Genomic DNA, 23438 nt, shown 5'->3' on the forward strand with positions numbered 1-23438 from the left:
CTATTCTGCATGTAAGATATATATATATATATAAAGAAGTTGAGTGGTGGCCAAGATTCTTATCTATCAAGTGGGGCTTGTATTAGATAACCTTTGAGGACCTTTGCAATTATAAACTGATAATTCTATTTACAGTGATATACATGGATATGTAAGCATAGTGCCAATGTGATATTCACAGCACCTATGGCAGCTAAGAGTATCCTGGGCACAATTTTGAATTGTGAAAAACAACAGACTCTCCACATGAAAGACAGAACCAAAACATTTATTCAGACACCAGAAAGCCAAATCCACCATAGTAACAATAAATCTATACACAATAACAATGCAGAGAACAACACCATCCCCACACCTTCCCCCTGCTAGACTTCCCACAAACCAGCTCCCTTAAATCACAAACAAGCTCTTTCACTCATACTAGCCAGCTGTCTGCTTGCCTGAATCCTTCCTAGCTCTGACTGCTCTCATGACTAACTTCCTCTCAGCTCTTCTCTAAGGCAACCTCTTCCAATTCCACCCTTCCTGCTCCAACCCTTCAACAAATTTCCATCATAGACTCATGTGACCCAGGCAAGTCACGTGAGTCTATTAATGAATAGGAAAGATCTTTCCATTTAAATTACCATTATAGTAAATAAATGATGAAACGCTTTAACTTTTAAATTTAGTACTTTGGATATAGAATCATAGAATTCAAGAGGATCTTATAGATTATCAAATCTAAAGCTCTTAGCCTTTTTGTATGTCCTGTACCCATTTGACAATTTGGTGATATGGACCTTTCCTTAGAATAGATAGATAGATAGATAGATAGATAGATAGATAGATAGATAGATAGATAGATAGATACACACACACACACACACACACACATATATATAATGCAATAAATAGGATTGTAAAGGAAGTCAATTATATTGAAATACAGCTGTACATCACAGTAGCTACGTGACTCAGTTGATAAAGTGCCAAGTCTGGAATCAGGAAGATTCTTCTCCTAGAATTTCAATTTGGCCTCAGACACTCACAAGCTATGTAATCATGGGCAAGTCATTTAACCTTGCCTCAGTTTCCTTAACTGTAAAATTATCTGGAGAAGGAAATGACATTGTCAAGAAAACCCCAATGGAATAAGGAAGAGTTAGACTGAAGTGACTGCAGTGAGTTAGAAGAAGTGACTGAACAACTATCCCTCTATACCTATATATTTAAAGTTCACAGATTCCAGGTAAAGAACCTCTGGTTTCTAGTTCAGACCTTTTATTTTACTTTTTTCCAATTTAAAATAGCAATGTTTCCATAGCTTTATTAAATATAGCCTCCATGTTTCTGAAGGCCACTGAGTCATATAGTTCTACATCTTGAAAATCCTAACATAATAACTGGGAATGAGAATAGATCAATAATTTCATTAATATAGGGAATTTATGGGGGAAGAAACTCCCTCAACCAAAGTAGGCCAGCACCTTCTTTACAACTTCTAGTCTAAGAGGGTTGATCACAACACTGAGGGGTTTAGTGACTTTCCCATAATCACAGAATCAGTATGTGTGAGAGGTGAGACTTGAACTCAGACCTCCTTGGCTTCAAAGCCTGATTTCTTTCAAGTATTCTATGCTAACTCTCAGTACAAAATAAAGAAAATAAAAGATAATTTACAGAATGCAAACAGTCAAGGCCCTCACCCATCCTGTTCAAACTTCTATCAATTCTTCCAACAATTTACAGCCTTCCCTCAATCCAAATACGCATATCTTGACATGGAAGTCACACACACACACACACACACACACACACACACACACATCCAATGATGAAGATTACAGATCCAATTTACAGCCAACTTGACATGACCAGAAGGAGAAAACCTTTTCAGGAGATAGAAAGAGGCAGATTCTGAGAAAGAATCTCTTGAGGCAGAATAATGTACAAAATGCTCAATACACTTTGAAGGCTTGAGCTGTCTCAGAGAATTCTTGCCATCACCCTTATTTGACTGATGAGGAATGTGGGGCCCTGGAGCAGCAAGGTGATTTGTTCAACATTACACAAGTAGTTATTGGCAAAGCCAAGAAACTGAGCCCTTCCCCTCCCTTGTAAATCCAACATTCATTGTACTAAAGTATTCTCAACCTGTGCTGATGGTATTAACCTTCCACTACACCAAAGTATTTGCAACCTGTGCTGGTGGCATTAACCCTCAAGCAGCCTGCTGTCCTTGACCAGAGCACAGAAACAGCGACCATCTGTCATTTTTGTATCAAACTGTGTTCTTAATTAAAGAAATGGACATGTGACTTCTCTCTCTTCAAACCTTAATTCCTTATTCATTTTCTGGGAATAAGGTTCCTCTAAGCATAGGCTTTGGGAAGGGACACTGCAACATCTTGTCCCGGTCCTACTAAGTTCAGTGACTTCCCCATGTAGTACTTTAGGATTCATCCTTCCACCTGTGTGCCCATAAACACGCACAATTCAATTCAAGAAGCACTTATTAAGGACCTACTATGTGTCAGGCACTGTGCTAAGATCTGGGGATGAAATGAGGGGGGGCGGGGAAGATAGTTCTTGCCCTAAGGAAGTAACAATATAATGAAGTAATACAGCACGAAGAGGAAACTGGTAGGGAGAAGGGGTCAGAGGGTACCTGGCACAAGGGCATCATGTTTCATGGAGTTCAAAACAAGCAGATTGCATCAAGAAAATGGAGAATGAGTTGGAAAGTATAGACTCTAGCATTCTATAAAAGAAAGCTTTCAGAAGAGTTTAGGTTTCCATTCTCTAGTTCTCCAATCAGAGGGGAAGAGGAAGCTGAGAGAGTTGGGAAAATGATGAGTATCAAAAGCTGAGTTAACAAGATGAAGAGATTCCAAGTGATTGACTTATACTGAGTGGGGCATCTTTTTCCATGGAGTTCAAACCAAGCAGAGCTGCAGATGCAAAGTGGATAGTTAGCTAGAAATTCCAGACATCACACACACACATGCATGCACGCATGCATATACACACTGCAGCTTGGGAGGAAGGAGGAAGCAGTAGGATGTTTTATGTCCTGTGTGATCTGCAAGGTTCATGGGAAGAGAGTTTGCAGTGAACAGCACATATTCAATCCAATGCATACTTATTAAGTGCCTACATTTGTCAGGCACTGTGCTAAATGCTGGAGATACAAAAAGAGGCAAAAGATAGTCCCCAGACTTAAGGAACTCATGATCTAATCAGGAAAACATTGTGCAAACAAATACATACAAAACAAGCTATGAACAAAATAAATGGGGAATTCTTAAAAGAGGAATTTTAAAAAGAGGATTTTAATTTAGGTAGGATTTTAATTTAGATTTAAAAGAAGGGAAGCCAGTAGAAAGAGTGGAGGAGGGAGAGCACTCCAGGCATCTGGAACAATCAGAGAAAATGATTGGAGCTGAGAGATGTAGTATATATATTTTCCTTTCATTTTTTTTACTTAATAGTATTTTTTCCAATTATACATAGAGTTTTCAACATTCATTTTTTGGGAAATTTTGAGTTCCAAATTTTTTTCCTTCCTTCCATCCTCTTCCCCCTCCCCAAGATAGCAAGGAATCTGATATTTTATACATATATAATCTTGTTAAACCTATTTCCAAATTAGTCATGTTGTGAAAGAAGATTCAGAAGAAAAGGGAAAAGCATGAGAAAGGAAAAAATAAGTGTAAATAGTATTCATTCAGACCCCATAGTTCTGTCTTTGATTGTGGTTAGCAGTTTTCATTACTAGTCTTTTGGAATTGGATCACTGTATTGCTGAGAAGAGTTAAGTCTATCATAGGTAATCATCACACAATATTGCTGTAGCTGTGTGCAAAATTCTCCTGGTTCTGATCACTTCACTCAGCATCAGTTCATAAGCCTTTCCAGGTTTTTCTGAAATCTGGTTCCTCATCATTTCTTAGAGAACAATATTCCATTGCACTCAAATACCACAACTTCTTTAGCTATTTCCCAATCAGTGGGCATCTTCTCAATTTCCAATTTTTTGCCACCACATACAGAATTACTATAAATATTTTTGTACATGTGGGTCCTTCCCCCCTTTTTTAGGATGTCTTTGGGATACAGACCTAGTAACGGTATTACTAGATTAAAGGGTATGCACAGTTTCATGGTCCTTTGGCTATAGTTCCAAATTGTTCTCCAGAATGCTTGGATCATTTCACAACTCCAGCATTAGTGTTCCAGTTTCCCGACATATTCTCCAACATTCAGCATTTTCTTGTCTGTCATGTTAGATAGTCTGCTAGGTATGAAGTACTATCTCATAGCTGTTTTAATTTTCATTTCTCTAATCAATGGTGATTTAGAGCCTTTTGTCATATGATTATAGATAGGTTTAATTTCTTCATTTGAAAACTGCCTGTTCATATCCTTTGACCATTTATCAATTAGGGGATGGCTTTATCCCTATAAATTTGGCTTACTTCTCTATATAATTGAGAAATGAGACCTTTACAAGAGACGCTTACTGTAAAGATTGTTTCCCTTCTGCTTGTTTTTCTTCTAATCTTGGTGGCATTGGTTTTGTTTGCACAGAACCTTTTTCAATTTAATATAATCAAATTAATCCATTTTTGCATTTTATAATGTTCTCTATCTGTTGTTTGGTCTTAAATTCTTCCTTTCTCTATAGATCTGACAGGTAAACTATCCCTACTCTCCGAATTGACTTCTGATATCATCCCTTATGTGTACATCATGCATGTATTTAGACCTTTCTTGGTATAGGGTGTGAGATGTTGTTCTATATATATACTTTCTTCTATACTATTTTCCAGTTTTTCCAGCAGTTTTTTTCAAATACTGAGTTCTTATTCTAGAAGCTGGAGTTGTTGAGTTTGTCAAATACTAGATTACTATATAGTCACTAACTACTGTGTCTTATGTACCTAATCTATTCCACTGACCCACCACTCTGGAGATTTAATATCTTGTCATGGGGCAGCCAAGAGGCCAGTGTCACAGGATCAAAGAGTATATGTTGGGGAGTAAGGTGTAAGAAGACTGAAAAGGTAAGAGAAGGCTAGATTATAAAGGGTTTTGAATGCCAAATAATACATTTTGTACTTGTCCTGGAGGTAATAGGAATCCACTAGAATTTATCAGGGATGTGTTTAAAGAAAATCACTTTAGTAGCTGAATGGAGGATGGATTGGAGTGGAGAGACACTTGAGGCAGGCAGAACCACCTATTGCAGTAATCAAGGTGTGAGGTGATACAAGTCTGCACTAGAATGGTATCAGGGTCAGAGAAGAGAAGGGGAATGTATTCAAGAGATGTTGCAAAAGTAAAATCAACAGGCCTTAGCAACAGTTTAAATATAGGTGATGAGAGATAGTGAGGAGTCTAAGAGGACTCCTAGGTAGCAAGTCTAAGGTATGGGGAAGGTGCTATTTCTACAGCTTTTTCAAGGAATTTAGCTACAAAGAGCAGAAAAGAAATAAGATGATTGCAGAGATGGAAAGATCAAATGAGGGTTTTTTTCAGGATAGAGGAGACATGGACATGTTTGTAAGCAACAGGAAATGAGTCAGTACAGATGAAGAGATTGAAAATGAGTGAAAGCATGTGAATGACAGAGGGGACAATTTATGGGAGGAGATGGGGTGGAATGGGTTTACTGGAGCAGGTAGAGAGGTTGGTGTTGGTAAGGAATAAAGTCATTTCATCATGTGAAACAGGGGTGAAGAAGCTAAAATGGCAAGGATCCTTTTCTTCTTGTATGAGAAATAATAATATTGGAGTGTTAAATGATAGATCTGTAATCAGCAGGACCTGAATTCTAATTCCTTTTTGTTCTGTCACCTTGTGGATCATATTACACTGATACCTTCCATAGGATTTTCTGATCAAATATAGTCTAGCAGTTTGCCATTTCCTTCTCCAGAGGATTAAGACAGAGGTTAAGTGGTTACACTTTACGAATAAGTTTCTGAGGCCTGTTTTGAACTCAGGTCTTACTGACTCCAGGTCCAGCACTCCATCCACTGAACCACCTACCTGCCTCCAATTCCCACTATGTTCTTATTACCTGTATGACCTCTGGAACATTCTTTAACCTCTCTTGGATCCATTTGGCTTCTCTAGCAAGGCCTTTGAGAGCCTGGGATGACCTTTGTACCATGATGAGAAATCGTGGTATTATGTTGACATTCATTTAGCTTAACAAAAATCAATATACATAGAAGGCATAGGCATTGTAATCTCTGATACATGAGAGCATAGAATCTGTGTTAAGACAAAGGATGGATTCTCTCTTCTCCCTGCATTTGCCCCTCTTTCTCTATACTGCTGAATGTTATTGCTCATCACATCATAAGGAAAATATTTGAGTTAACCAAATACTTTGAGAGAGAGGTGGTTCTGCAAAAATTAAATATCTAGGTAACTGAAGAAGCAGATACCATTATTTGTTTCAATCTAGGATGAAAATCTCTACAAAATGCCTTAGTGCCCTGCTCTGATACTAAATAGACTCAATTAACATAAGAATATATAGCAATTTAAAATCTAGCAAGAACCCTAAATATATATATGTGTGTGTGTGTATATGTGTGTGTATATATATGTATATATATGTGTATGTATATATATGTACGTATATATACATACATACACATATATAAATATATATATATATACGTATGTATATATACGTATATATATGTGTGTATATATATATGTATATATATATATATATATATATATATACATATATATATATATATAAAATCTCATTGACAGCAGCCCTGTAGGGCAGTTGCTCTCACTATCCCTATTCTAATGGTGAGGAATCTGTAGCAAAGAAAAAATTAAGTGATTTGCCTAGGGTTTTACAGCTGATGTGTTTATAGTAGAATTTGAACTCACATCATTCTCATTCCTAGTCCAGTCTTTTATTTACTATGCCATCTAGTTGCTTAATCTATTTAAATAATGAGTGACAGAATCTTAAGCGGTCATTATCCCTGATTACCCCTGATTACAACACAACCCTATAGACTTCTTGAGAATGAAGAAAAGAATTCGAGAAAACATAGATTGAGCTTCACTTCAACTTCTGTTTCTTTTTTTTTTTTTACTAAGTCCTTTAAATGACTTTTTTAATGTAGTACTTCTCATTCTTAAAAGTTGAAAACTGAAATATACATTTAGTTAGCAGAGGTCTTGGTATAATAGATGTGTGACTAATAGATGAATAAATTATTTGACTGAATAAATTGAAAAGAGGTTTCAGAATTTATTAGGATAAGAGACATCTCCACGGCTTATTATGCAATTCTTTTCATAGGAACAAAAGGAAATCATGCCTTGCACATAGTAGATACCCATAGGTATATATTTGCTCCATGGATGGATGAATGAATGATATAATAATATTTTTAAAATTAAGATGCAAATACTAACAGAATAATTAAATTATTAGGGAGTAAATAATAAATTATTATGGAGAGAGAGAATGAGAGGCAAGAAGCAGCAGCAGGAAAAGAAGAAAAAGAAAAGAAAAAGAAGAAAGAGGAGGAGTAGGAGGAGAAGTAGGTTTTATAATGTAAGCAGGATATTAAGAGGAAATGGCTACCCTGTATACTTCCTTCAAGCTAATGCCTGTGAAATAGTTGTCCCTTTATCAATATTATTTAATAATATACTTTTGGTTCTGTTCTATAAAGTGCATAATTCAATGTGACTTTGAGGTTTTAGCTTTTTAATTTTTTCATGTAAATACTACTCATCATAAATGGTGTTTTTATTTTCTTCATGCTGTTGACAGAGCTGTGGGCACAGCCTCCCCTATTGGGTAAGCTTTTTAGTTCCACTTTGGAACTCCAAAAATAATACAGAAGTTTGATTAAGAATGCTCTGGGTGATAATTTTTCATAGACTGGTTTTCATCGGGTGGTTTGAGTGGCATCCCATTCTCATTCTCCCTACACACCCTGTGGGGAAGCCAGATTGAATAACGAACCTAAGGGAGGGAAATAGAATATTGAAAAGGTCAAAAACACATTATGTGGTTTGGTTTCTCAAAGAATTGATTACTTTTGCTGCATGGGTACATGCACAACTGGTAATTTATAAACTTTAAAATGCCATAAAGTACATAATTTAAGTTTTTTCACCAGTGAATTCCATCCTTTTCCTCCTCCACAAACACATGTATTGCATAGCTCGTGGGTGATCATCACTTACTGAGGAACTGTGCACTCTTTGTCCTTAGTTCTTCATCAGGGACAACATGGCGCTTGCTGAGATGACAGGATGGCAACAACTCACCTGAGTATGCAGGTGTGTTGTGCCTGTTTTGGGTGTGAAGGCAAGTAGAATAATACTAAAGAGTGATAACTTTTCACAGTACTTGAATATCTATTCCAACCTCATCATTTTATAAAGGAATAAACAAAGACCATGAAACCTTGTGCCTTACTTAAGAGTACACATACATAATAAGTGACAAAACCAGGATTGAAACCCAGGTCCTCTGACATGAAATCCATCAATTTTTCAACTATCTATATGCTTCTTAGGTGTAAATTACCATTGGTAATGTTCCTCAGCCTTTCTATACCTATCATACATCTTCCCACTACCCTGTGGATTATTTGCAATTTTTAGTTCATCCAAGGCCATGTTATTTCATGACTCATTACTCAGTTAAGGTGTCACCTTCTCTAGGAAAACTTCCCTAAACTTTTCAGCTGGTACTGTTCTTTGTTCTCAAATTAACTAGTATTTATCCATCTCTCTTATATACCATACCCATTTCCTCTCCATGCCTCCTATTTCCACCCCACAGAATGTAAGCTGCTTATGGGTAGCTGCTGATTCATTTTTCCTCATTGAATTCCAAGCTTTTTGCACAGTATATATTTATAGTAGGTTCATAATGAATGCTGGTTGAATTTAATTGAATTCTATTACCTGCTAGAATAGAATTTTCCAAGTTGCTTTCCTGTTTTATCTTTCAATTAGAAAATATTTTCATGCTCATGGATGGACATCAAGAGAAACTTAATATCAACATTATTTAAAGGGGGAAATTATAAAGACAAAATTCAATGCATCTACAATCACAAATTACAGTGAATATTCTATCTTTGGGCAAATAGACTTATAGGGCATGCCAAGTGTTTGTCCTTTGAGAGGATAAAAGCAGTGTTTCCATCCCAGAAGCAAATTAAGTCTTTTGTGTTATTGATATAGTGCAGTATGCATTTTATTTTAGGCATACATTCTCTCCAAAGGTAATCCATGAAAAAAAGATGAGCCATTCAGAAAGGTGCACAACAGACAGTTTTGCAAGCCAACAAACTGAATTATCTGCCCAAAGCCAAAGCTGATTCACACTAGAGAGGAAGCTAGCCATTGACTGATAGACTGTTACAATGGATGGTTTTTATGTTCTTTAGTAATGGATGGCAGTGCCCCGAGGACTTTGCTCCAGAGCCAGGCATCATTGTGAAACCAGCTTTGGAATGATGAACTGCCTCTACTCACATCACAAGCCACCTTACGGTAGCAACTGCAATGCTTTTCTGTGTAGTACAGGAATTAATGGGCCATATCCACCAACCCAGGATAATCTTTCATCTGAAAGCATGCCTTCTCTTTAGGGACTACCTTGAACTGTTCATGAGAATAAGATAAATCAGGCAATCAACAATTGTGTATTAAGTACTTACATGACAAAGCAGCAAGAACGCACCCTGTGTATTCAAAAGACCTGAATTTAATTCCAGTCCCTGGATGCTTGCTACTTATGTGAACCAATTTGGGCAAATTACATCACCTCTTCAAGGGCTGAGTTTCCTCATCTGTAAAATGAGGGGACTGCATTATATGGTGCAAAACCTCTAAATCTATGATATTATTGATAGGAGGTATAAAGAAAATGAGTTTATAGGATATTTGGAGGTTTACAAAGCATTTCCCTAGATCAATCCAATGAGGTAGGTTGTAGAAGTGGTCACATTTCACAGAAAAACAGGCAACTGAGTCTCAGAGAGGTCAAGTGGCTTGCCTGTGGTTACAAAATTACTAAGTATAAAAGCCAAAATTTGGACAAAGTTCTTATATCTGTTACTACATTCTTTCAGTGAGAATACATGACTAATGCGTAGCTAAACTATTCGGTTTTCTGACAAAGACAGAAAAGGCAAATCACGAATCTATCTGGTTCTCTTCTAGGACAGTAATTTCAGAAGCTTAGGTATTTCTTGCCTCCAACTAAGAAAAAAAAATCTAATTTCTTGTCATGTATCTGTCTTAACACTAATTCATTTAAGCTTTTCTTAAATCTGTTTCTACTTTCAGCCTGTAGTCTCTTGGGTCACATGAGTTCTATGAGTTATGTATTCTGTAAATTAATTCAGTTATAGTAATGTTTTCAAGTGCCTACTTTTGTTGGGAGGCAGAAGGATATAGTAGACAGGTATTGGCTCCAGAGTCATGATGAACTGGTTCCAAATCCTGATTCTGGCATATATGGGTTACATGAACCTGAGCATTCATTTCACCTTTCTGTAACTCTAGAGGATAAACTTCTGAAAAAATAAATTGTACTAGGACTGCAGACCTGCGTTGATGGAGGAACTTTCCTTACCAAGGAATTCCATATACAGTCAAATCATTGTTCTAGTCTGCCGACTGTCCTCCTTCCCCCTATGTGTAAGTTCTGGGCATAAAAGGATGAAAAATAACAAGCCTCTGTTCTCAGATTACAAAGGATAGAACACCACTCTATTGTTCTATGGGGGGCTAGGAGATTGGAAATAGGAAGACACAGATAATAAGTATAATAGAAAATAGACAGACATGTCAGCAAAGCAGAGGTGTAAACAGGCTATATAGGAGAAAATATATAAAAATATTAGAAAAAAGGAAGGAGAAAATATATTCAGTTGTGGGAGAGGAGGGAGCTTCATGGAGGTGTGTCACTTAAACTGAGGCTTGAAGGAAGATGATGATGATACAATTTTGAGATAAGTAAGGTGAATATTTCATCACTTTCTCCTTAGAAAGGGTTGTCTGTGCAAATTCATGGAGTTGTTGTGGGGTGGGATGGGATTGGGAAGTTCATGAAGCAGCTAGTGTCCTAGTTTGGCTTGAATGTAAAGTGAGAATATCAGGGTTTTGTTTGTTGGTTGTAAGACTGGAAAAAAAGGTTTGAAGTTATATTGTGAAGTATCTTATATGTCAAGCTAAGAAGATTGTACTTAAAATCAGTGGCAATAGAGAGCCATAGAAGGTTTCTGAGTAAGGAAATAATGCAGCTCTCTGATGCAGATCATTTAGTTAGCTATGTGAAAGGTGGATGACAGAAGGGAGAGATTAGAGGTAAAGGGATCAATTAAAGGATGATGGCAAAATGAAAAGGACCCCAAAATTTCACCTCACACCTCGAAAATTGACAATGATGATAAAAGATGAGCACAGTCATTAATGGAGTCTTGTGGAAAGACAGGCACACTAGCCCATTGACATGAATCAGTGCATGAGTATTGGAAAGTAAGTTGGAATTATTAAAGTGACTAAAATGTCCATACCCTTTTACCTAGGGATTCCACTTGTAGGCTTGTACCCTAGTGAGGATGTTGTTAAGAAGAAAAGCCAACATATACTACAAAATATTGATACCAGCACTTTTGTAATAGCAGAGAACTAGAAACAAAGTAGACACCCATCATTTGGGGAATGGCTAAACAAATTATGGTATATAAATGTAATGGAATATTTTTGCACTGGAAGAAATGACAAATGTGATGAAAACAGAGAAGCACAGAACATTCTACATGAAGTGATAAATAGAAAAGTAAGCAAAGTCAATACACAGTCTACAAAAATGTCAATAGAAAGAACTATTAAAAAATCAGAAGTGGATATTGAAAAATTACAAACAAGTGTGACTGCAAAATGGATATATGAGAAGACACAGCTATTTCACATTTTTATGAAAGTGGAAAGTATGCAAGTGTGAGACATTGCATATATTTTCAGAGTTTTTAAATGATTGTTCAATTATGCTAGCTTTTCCTCTTTTTTTCTTTAAAAATAATTTCTATTATATAGGATATCTGTCTGTGTCTAGGATGGGGAGAGACACTGAGGGAAATTGTGGTGATATTAAAGAAGGAAACAACAATGAAAGCTTATATAAATAAGAAATATACCATGATAATGAACCAGCAAGAGCAGATGAATAATTAAACTAGAGGGAGCCAACTGAGTATAGAGAAGGAGTTAGGTATGTGATATTAAGTAGAATCAAAATTGAGAGGACTTATATAAAAGCAAGCAGGACACCAACATAGACAGGAGGGACTGCTATCACAGGTTCTTAGATCTGCATTTATAAAAGGAAAGGCAACTTTTGAAGAAGTCAACAATCACTTTAATCAAACACATATACCATTCACTTAGATCAGGGAAAAAGTCAACACCCTGAACTTCAGAGAAATCAAAAGTCAACAGACATGCTTCCAAATGTCTGATGTAACCGATACATACATCACAGATCAACAGATAGATGCAAGTGTCGGATCACAGTTACCAGAGATGGGAGCACTAACATCTGGATTTTCAAAGCTGTGGAACCATTTAGCGGCTGCCCAGAGTCTCATTTGGCACACAAAACTTCTGCTAAAACTAAACCCCCAAGTAAAACTTCGCTTGAGTTTTTATACACTTTTTAGAATCAGAGAGCATCACAACCCTTGAGAACCAGTACCTTATTAACAAAAAGTTTGGGCCTTCCTACAAATCTTCCCAGGACCATTAATGGGTGGGGAAGATCTTCAATCACATTAAAATAATGAACAATACAAATACATATATTATTTCTAGTTAAAGAAACTTGTTTCTGTACTTTACTTCCAGAAAAGACTCTTGGTTGATAAAGGCAATATTCAATCAGAGGCACTTTATACTAAAACAAAAACAGCAAAAAATCCTACTTTGCTTGCCCTTACAACTTGGAAGCTGACATGGTGAGGGATTAATGTGGAATCTCAGGTTTCAAACCTCCTAGGAAACATTATAGTGAGAGCAAGAGAAACAGGAAAGTCTGGAGGAGTGATACATTTAGAGTAGTAAATAATGAGTTTAATGTCTTAATGACCAAGTGGACTTACAGTTTAAAGTTATGTATAGATGCAACTTCTATAGGTAACTAATCCATTGTTGATACCGAGAAGAGAATGCTCTGGTCAAACAGATTGAACATCAACTCAGATGGAAAAGAAAAAACGTACAAAAATGAGGTTTAGAATAGGAAAAGACAAAAGAGAATGATGGTCCTATAAGACTAGTGTCAGAAAGGCTTTAAAGCCAAGAATGAGCCAAGAATTTATGAAGAAAATGGAAGAAGGGACAGGACTCCTGAATGGCACGAATGAGGTAATATTGGACAACAGAGAGAGTATGGAACTAAATTATATTTTTTTCTGTTTTATCTATTCAGAAGTATAATTTTGAACTAAGTAAGAAGGAATTATTATAACTAATGATGAGGGAGCATGAGGTGAGGGAGTATCTAGTTATCCTCAATGAGTTCAAGTCATCTTACACTGGCAAACTACATTCCATCAGATACAAAAAATCTTTCAGTGAACTTATTAATGCTGTAGTGACCACTGAGACATCCAAGTTCATAGAGATTTGGAGGGATGTGATCAACTCAGAGAAATGTCCTAACATGAGTTTTTGTGCTTGATTTCAATTTATGCTAAAATTCTAGATAAGATAATTAAAAGTATGATTATTGAGCATTATGAAAGGGAAGGAACGATCATAGAACTAGTATTTGTTCATTAAGCAGTCATGCCAAATTAAACACATTTTAGAAGGCTTTCCTTCAAAGCAGGAACTTTCATTTTTTTTCTTTGTATTCCAAGTGTCTAGTAAAGGTTCTGTAATGGTAGGTTGTTAACAAATATATATTGAGTGATTAGAAGATGAGAGGAATGTCATGAGAATAGTGTATCTTTTATTTGGATTTCAGCAAGACATTTGACAATGCATCTTATAATCTTCCGGTGGAAGAGGGAGAGAGATGCTTAGCATGATTGGATGGTTAAATGGGCTTTGAATAATTTTTGCTGAATGAATCCGGGAAGTATTGATTGATAGAGCAATATTAACTCAGAGGGAGGTCTCCAGTAGTCTATTTGAGAAATTTTTTACTGTCTATTTTATTTATATTTCATATTTTTGTACCTCTTCTTTAATTGTAGAATCAGTGTCAGTTTGTGTAACCCCAGTTAAATATAAGAATCCCAAGAACCTCCTTAAGTGTCAGTTTGTGTAACCCCTGCTAAATATAAGAATCCCAAGAACCTCCTTAACAGAAGGATTTTCAGACTATTGTTGAATAACTTTGTTGATGAGTATCATACTATTTTATGAGGTAGCTGATTCCCTTATTGGAGAGCTGTAACTTTTAGAAAGTTTTTCATTACACTAAATTTAATTCTCTCAAAACTTCCACCAATTAGTCTTAGTTCTTACCGAAAAGTTGTCAGCTTATGTCCTGTGGCATCAAAATAGGTTAAAGAGGTGACTCCTTGGCAAAGGTGGGCCTAAGTCTACCATATCCCGAGTTTAAAAAAATAAGCAGTTGGAGTTGTGTTTGAATTAAAAATTATAGGGACAAATAAGGCCTACCCATATCTTGATCCAGAGCAATTATTGTTTAAGCTGCACTTCAGTTTTTAGGGGCAAAGACTGAATTTGGCCTGAACAATAATTTAAATTCACTAAGAGTCTCAGCCTAAATCTTAAAAGCCTGTTCTAAGCTTCAAGTTCCAGCTAGGGTTTGGTCTTAGAATGATATTTTATCAAGAATGTGTGAAACAATAGTGAGATAATAGAAAGTCATTCATAACTGAAAGGAACCTTCAGTCCTCATCTATTTCAATCCCCTCACTAGATTCCTCCAGTGGGTTGCCCAGATATCCTCCAAAAAGCAACAAATCCAATGTGTATGAACAGAGTAGAAGTAAAGAAAAGTTTCCGTTCAATATTTAAACATTTTGGCTGCATTTTATTTTATTTCCTTGTCAGCTAAAATGACAAGAAAGAATACAGTTAAGGTACAAAATGAAGATTTTTTTTTTTATTATGACTTGCTATTATCTTTTTCATTTCTTCTATAATTTTCTTGATATGTTCCTATGGATCTAAGTGATTGAAATACATAAAAAAGACCTTGTACTTCAAAAATTCCACTATAAATTGAGTTCCCTTATCTTTCTCCTTCAAGACAAATTCTTGCTTCTTTTTTAAAGTCAAATTTTCATTTTCAATTCTCAGTCATTTGGGGCCATGCATCTATCCCACTTTTTTGTGAATGTATTCATTTTCTGTACTTTTCACCCTAATTGATCATTTTATAGTCCCCCAAGTTTTTGATATTTTAGTGTTACAAGTGATCATAGTTGTCAAATGAAACATTTATTGTTATTCTCATCATGTGGAATATTCTTTTTTGGAGCAGATATGTTGAGTACAAGGATTGGGTTAAAAAAATACATTCTATCAAAGTTGCATCTATACATAATTTTAAATTGTAAGTCCCCTTGGTCATTAAGACAATTATTCATTTAAGTAAAGGGAAAAAATAATTAAATTAATTAGTTCCTTGAGATTTTATGAATCCTAAACCCTAACGATTTAACTAGATTTTTCATTTTTCAACTAGACATATTGGCTTCCTGTAGACAAATTTAAAATGACATAATCTATCTCTCCTAATGAATTCATTCATTATATATTAAAGATTTACAGAAAAATGGCACATTACTAATTAATTACAATGGAAATCCCCAATATCCCTTAATTTTTCTTTAACTTTAACTTACAAAGTCAAATGAAAGGTCACTCTTTTAAATGAAATTCCCTTTACCTGGCCTTGGATTACTTTCAAAACTTGGATCATGTTCAAGTTTAGGTCTATTTAGATGGCTCTCAAAAAGCCAATCAGGGTTCAGGGTCAACCAAGAGATTTGGAAAGGAAATACTTGGTAAGGAAAAAAAAGAATCAGTTTTGCATGGCATGATGGCCTCTCAACTAAATGAGTGCACTATTTTCTCTTTGTCAATGGCTGAGAATACTGAGAAGGATGGAGTTTTGATAAATTTTAGGAATTATGTTTGATGGGCAGCCAATGAACATATAGTGGATGATTGAGTAGACAGATCACATAAAGGTAAGAAGTCAATATGGGAAGATTCCCCACAATGAGATCTTTCAGAAAATGTCTGTGAAGTCTCTAGAATGATACCTACAAAGGCAACTGGAGATTAAAGGAAGGTGGTGGTAAATAACAAATGTATTAACAGGGAGGCAGTTGGTAATGGGGAATTTGGCAATTGGGAAAAGAGAGTAACAAACTAGGTCATGCCAGTGGACAGATATAGTTCAGGTAGTGACAGGAAGGTATGGTGGCATCAATTATTGGAGTAAGAACTCTATTCTGCAAAAGACTGAAGACAAAGCAGTTCCCAAACAAAAACAAAACTGGGGTATGTCACATAATCTCAAGAGAAAGATTTAGTTGGGTATAAGGGATTTAGAGAATGACCTAGCAAAAAAGTAATGTGAAATTCAAGGTTTTATAATGAATCAATTATTACTTGAGGACATATTGGAACCAAAAACTAGACTGACCTAAGTTTTTGATAGGTTCAGAAGTCTTTAATTGTCTCTGTCCTATAGGTCATATTGGTCCCAGGACCTTGAGTATGACTAAGCTTGAAGGCAGAGTTTAAATGGCAATAGTGTGAGAGAATCAGGGGAAAGTAGCCAGACTAGTCATCTTAATTGAGAAAATAGAGGACTCTCTTTCCTTTAATGGAAGAGGACAATGGAAACTGTTTTGTTCACAGATTTTTAAATATGTGGATTTACCTATCATTCCTTTATCAAACACTTATTGTATGCTTGCTGCGTCTCTCATAATATAGGACATGTGGTCCTTTGGTGGCAGAGTGAAAAATAATGAGAACTAAAGAAGTATAGAATGAAGATCTTACAATGTAGTTAGAGAAACACAAATTCCAAAAATGAAAGTTTTACAAAGTCATCTTCTTCAAATGTCTTTTCTTCATATTCTCATTTTCTCCTCATCTTTCTCTTTTACCATAGGCTCGTAGAACATATATATGAAAGAATTTTTAATGGTAATCTAGAATCTAGGTCCTAGATTCATCTCCTCATTTTACAGATGAGTAAACAGGATGAGAGATAGGAGGTTGATGAAACTCCCATGAACAGCTTTTATGAATAACTTTGGGGAGCTGCACAAAAATAGAGACTTTTAGCCCCAGTGAAGATGTTATTTTACATTTCATAGAAGCTGTACCTGCTCCCAGGAGTTGCCTGTTGAAAGCTAGGCAAAGTAAAAAGAGTGAACAGTTGTCTTTTGCAGTGGTATTTGAAAATAAAAGTTTGGATGTATATTCTAATGCTCTCAAGGGAGGGTGGGTTATTGCAGTAGTGTCAGAAAAGACATCTTGACTCATTCACAGAAGAATTAGTCATCAAGTAAAAATATGGAATATGCAGCAAAAATGACGATAGAAGATAAAAATGTAGCAGAGGTGAATTTAAAAGACAGTTCACCCATGAATCTATAGAACTCTATGGACATATGTCATAGTGGTGTCAGGGACTAAGAGAAAACACTATGATAAAAGACAGGGTTGAAAGGTGCCTATCTTGGAAAATGTCATTAATAAAGGTTATAATTGGTAACAAGACTAACCTGATCTGCTTTTGATTTCAAGATAAAGGACTGTGATATTATGGGGATTCCTAAATGATCATGGTTTGATGTATTAACTAGAATAGTGTAGGGGTATGAGGGCTAGAACCAGAATTAGGAGAGATCTGGATTCTACTTCTGTCTTAAAGACATTCTAGTTCTGTGACCATGGTGAAATCTCTTATGATCTGAGTCACAGTACCTTCATATGTCTAATGGGTATAAAGCACTTCCACTACATTCCTCACAGAATTTTTGAAGGTTTAAGTGAATTAATGCATGTAAAGTATTTGTCCAACCTTAAAATAATTCATAGATTAAATGTATAGATTTATACATTTATGTAGATATCTATCTATATATAGATGGATTCATGGATAGCACTGGAAAATTATCCCAAACAAAAGGACCATAGAGTCAGAATGTCTTGAAGGAAATCTTGCCTCCGGTACCTATTAGCTGTAAGATCATGTACAAATCACTTAACCTCCCAATGCCCCAGGCAGTTCTATGAAGTTACAGTAAGTTTCAGAATAACTGATCTGCATTGGTAAAAGGAGATTGTTCTCTTGAGCTACCGACAGAAATTTAATCAAAAGTCCAGAAAAAATTTGTTTGTGCATGTATGTATACACTGAGCCATTCATCCAGTTCTGAATTCTGAGTGATTATGCTTTTATCTAGCCCTCATTTCTTCTTCCCTCCTTAATGCATGGAGTATTTTATGAAGTACTTTGAGGAAATCTAGGTGTAAGTCAAAATTCAATAGCCTCTTTTATAGCATCTATGGAGTCTGTAACCGTATCATGAAGAAGGAATATAATATTGAATAAATGGCAGTTGTAGTATTAAAGGGATGGCTAGCTATCGTGAGTAAAGTCTAATTAAACACAGAAAGGACTAAGAGAATTTCTTTCCTAATAGATTGAGTAATCTCTCATATTTCAAATATATTATGAAGAGTATTCTTGAGGAGATACTTTCACTGCCATATAAAATATGTAAGTGACAAGACTGTGTTTCCACAGTTTAGAAATTAGTAGTAGAAATTGATGGTTACATATGATACTAGCTACCATATTTCTTACTGATGTGCATTGTTGAAATACACATACATATATTATTTTCTGTTACATTGTACATATATTTTACAGTTAGTAACAATAATGTTTTCAAGCTTATGAGCATTGACACAAATAACACTGACATTGGATCAACAATCACATTTTTTAGTTGTTCCAGAGAAAAAGGATGTTGTTAATGTGATTTGTCAAGGGTTGTGAAATTGCTATGTCCTTGTTATCTTTTCTATAATAGCTTATTATTGTCCTTGTCAGTCTAAAGGTTATTTCTCTTGATCAAGAAAAGAAAGGCTATATAAGAATTGAGCATTTCTACATACTTTGTTGCCACTTATTTCTCTATTCAGCCCAAGCTGTCTTTTCTATGATGCTCCTTTTGTTTAACATAGCACTGAAATATTCCTTTCTCTTACCCATATCTTTCCTTACTACTCTCACCTCATTTTGGTCTGTAGCGCTCCTGCCACAGTTATTAGAAACTATTACCATGATCTTCTGTTAGTTTCTTCATTTTTATATTTTGTATGTGTGTATGTACATGTGTGTATGTATATACATATGTATATATATATTGTGTATACATATATAATTGAAGTTGCTTGGTAACTGTGTATCCTGTGTAACTTGTGTATCCTGTGTAGCTTGTGTATCTGGCAGCTGTGTAACTTGCTTTGTATCCATTCTGGTCTCTTCAGACAATTCTCTCTTTTTTTCCTTCTTGTCAAAATGGTTTTCTTTTGTATTATTGAAATTTCATTCTTGAGAGTTTCCCATTATTATTGGACTGACTCTCTGGAGAATTTTACATAAAATGATCCTATTTATTATTTATATGAATTCTGTGAAATGTCTTCCTCTGAATTCTACACTGTGTGTGAAACTGTCTCTGACTTTTTTCTCCTCCATCACAAGCTTTAAGAGGGAGTGGTCATTTTTCTCCAAGGATCCAATCATTTCCATTCCAGAAACCATTTCTTTCATTTTAAGAAGAATGATACAGAATTCCTCATTCCTTGTTCCTACAGCATTTGAGAAATGAAACTGTCATTAATGAACAAGAATACTTTTTTCCTGGTTTTTTAAGAGGAAGAATTCCTGAGGATGGCTGGATAATTGGCATTTTGTTTTTATTTTTAAATTTTAATATCTTATTTTCTCCAGTTACATGTAAAAACAATGTTAACATTCTTCTATTTTCAAGTTTTGAGTTCCAAAATCTCTCCCTTCTTTTTCTCCCCTTCTTGTTGACAAGGCAAGCAAACTTGACATAAGTTATACATGTATAGTCATGAAAAAGATATTTCCATGTAAGTCATTCTGTGAAAGAAAACACAGACAAAAAACAAGTAAAATAAACAAAGTAAAGAAAAAAATACCCTTTGATCTGCAATCTGGATCTACCAGTTCTTTGGCTGGAGGTGGACAACACCTTTCATCATAAGTTCTACAGAATTGTCTTGGAGCATTGTATTTCTGAGACTAGCTAAGATATTTATAATATATTATTATACAATATTACTCTTATTGTGTACACTCATCTCCTGGTTCTGATGATTACAATTTGCATCAGTTCATATAAGTCTTTCCATATTTTTTTTCCCTAAGAGCATCCTGCTCATCATTTATTAAAGCACAATGGTATTCCATCACAATCACATACAACCTGTTCAGCCATTCCCCAATTGATGGACATCTCCTTTGCCACTACTAAAAGAGCTATTATAAATATTACTATATATAATATATATTATCATATATTATATATAATATATGTATTATATGTAACATACATATAATACATATATTATATATTATATATTATAAATATTTGTGTGTTTCTTATCTCTTTGGGAATATAAACTCTAGTAGTGGTATTGCTTATTCAAAGAGTATGCATAGTTTTATAGCCCTTTGACCATATTTCAAATTCCTCTCCAGAGTTGTTGAATTGGTATACAACTTCACCAATAGTTCATTAGTGTTTTAATTTTTCCATATACCCTCCAACATTTATTATTTTCATTTTCTGCCATATTAGCCAATCTAACAGGTGTGAGGTAGTAGTTCAATTGTTTTAATACACATTCTTTCATCACTAGGGATTTAGAGCATTTTTTCCACATGACTATAGATAGCTTTGATTATTTTGTCTTAAAACTGCCTATTCATATCCTTTGACCATTTATACATTTGACTCAGTTTTGTATATGTTTGAGAAACTCACTGTATTCTTTTACATTAATGATTATCAGCTATATATTTTCCTCCATCCTGTTTTCTCTCTGTTAATCCTACTCTCTCCCTCCTTTTACCCTGTTCATTCTCAAAAAATGTTTTGTTTCTGACTGTCATCTCTTCCAAACTTCCCTCCCCTCTATCAACTCACACAGACACCCCTTATTCCTTTCCCTTCTTACCTTTCTGTATGGTAAGATAGATTTCTACACCCAACTGATTGTGTATATTATTCCCTCTTTGATATAATTCCTATGAGAATAAGGTCCATGTGCTCTCCTCCCCACTTCCTCCATTTCCCCTCCACTGTAAAGTCTCTTTCAGGCCTCTTTTATTTCAGATAATTTACTCCTTCTACCTTTCTCTTTTGTCTTCTCTCAGTGCATTCTTCTTTCTCATCCCTTAGTTTTAGTTTTTCAGATAATCATACATTCACATTCAACTCACACTTTTGCTTTCTGTCTATGTATGCTCCTTCTACATGCCATAATAAAGAGAAAGTTTAAGGCATTATAAGTAATCATTTTCCCATGTAGGTATACAAAGAGTTTGACCTTATCATATCTCTTGTGATTTTTTTTCCTGTTTACCTTTTACATGCTTCTTTCGTACCTTGTATTTGAAAGTCAAATTTTGTATTCAGCTCTGTTCTTTCCATCCATTTGTTTGTTTTTTAATTAATTAATTTTTTTAGCATTTTCATTAATGCTTGAAAGTCTTTTTCATTGAAAGTACATTTTCTCCCTGAAAAAGTATACTCAGTTTTGCTAGGTAGGTGGTTCTTGCTTGCAATAATAGCTCTTTGGACCACCAAATAATTATATTCCAAACCTCCTATCTTTTAATGTAGAAGTTGCTAAATCTTGTGTTATCCTGATTGTGCATCCATGGTATTTGAAATATTTCCTTTTTACTGTGTTCATTATTTTCTCTTTGATCTGAGAGGTCTGGAACTTGGCTCTAATATTTCTGGGAGTTTTCATTTTGTGGTCTCTTTCAGGAAGTAATTGGGGCATACTTTCAATTCTACTTGGCTCTCTGGTTCTAGAATAAAGGTGCATTTTTCCTTGATTATTTCTTGAAAGGTGATGTCTATGCTCTTTTGTTGATCATTACTTCACGTAGTCCCAAAATTCTCAAATTGTCTCTCCTGGATCTATTTCCCAGATCAGTTGTTTTGTTCCAATACAACATTTCACATTTTCTTCTCTTTTTTTCATTTTTTTAAAATTTTGTTTGATTGTTTATGTCTCATAAAGTCATTGGCTTCCACTTGTCCAATTCTAACTAAAAGTTATTTTTCTCAGTGAGCTTTTGTACCTCCTTTTGCATTTGGCCAATTCTACTTTTTTAAGAACTTGTTTTCTTCAGTGAATTTATATATTCTGTGTCCCAGATCCAAGTATAGGCAATGTGACAGAGTCGAGATCCTGGTGACAGCAAAGTGACTCCTAGAAATCTCTTTCTGACCAGTTGTTTGATCTCTTTACCATCTGTGGGATGATGGATGTGGAAATCACCACTTCTGCCACTGATTTGTTTACCCCAAGGCCTGCTCCTGGTTTGCTGGGGCCCAGTCTGCTCTGGTGTGGCCTGTGCTGGACTGTACTCCCCTCTCACACTGATGCAAGAGATCTTTCCTGCTGATCTTCTAAGTTATCTTAGGCTAGAAAATTTTTTCTCTCTGTCTTTTTGAGGGTTCTGCCACTCTAGAATTTGTTTCAAGTCATTATTTAAAGACATTTGGAGGTATTTGGGGGAGAGTTCTGATGAGCCCCTGCCTTTCCTCTATCATCTTGCCTCCACCTCCTGACATTTTGAAATTGAAAATGATTCACATTTTAATCTTGGGTGACTTGAAGTATTCTGGTGTCATCAATCAAAATAGGAAATTTGGGAAGAGAAGGTTTTGGAAGGAAGATGATAAGTTCATTTTTGTACATGGCAAGACTATAATGTCAGGGGAAACATCTAGCTGAAGATACCCAGTAGGCTTTTGTAAAAAAAAAAAAAAAATTGAACTACAGCTCGGGAAAAAAAAAAATCACATTGGTTTGGATATAGAGATTTAGGAGTTATTTGTGCAGAGGTGGTGATTGAGGCTATGGACATAGATGAATTCACCAAGAAAGAGAATGCATCAAACCAGATGGGTTTTAAGCCTTGGTGGGGGCCCATATTTAAGTGGCAAAAGAGGGTGATACACCAAGGAAAGATATTAAAAAGGAATGGTCATATAGGTAGGAGAACTAGCAGAGTGTTATAGTGGAAGTCAAGGCAGGAAAGAAAAAACCAAAAGTAAGGAGTGACTAACAGTATTAGATGT

At 35.3% G+C, this 23438-nt stretch overlaps 1 protein-coding gene across 2 annotated transcripts in view; it reads left to right on the forward strand.

Moving 5' to 3' along the window:
- The window catches only part of GRM5 (glutamate metabotropic receptor 5), a 661865-nt gene that overhangs the window by 139716 nt on the left and 498711 nt on the right, over positions 1-23438 (forward strand). The gene's annotated exons all lie outside the window — the stretch shown is intronic.

The sequence above is a fragment of the Notamacropus eugenii genome, chromosome 5 (assembly GCF_028372415.1).
Source record: "Notamacropus eugenii isolate mMacEug1 chromosome 5, mMacEug1.pri_v2, whole genome shotgun sequence".
NCBI classification, from domain to species: Eukaryota; Metazoa; Chordata; class Mammalia; order Diprotodontia; family Macropodidae; genus Notamacropus; species Notamacropus eugenii.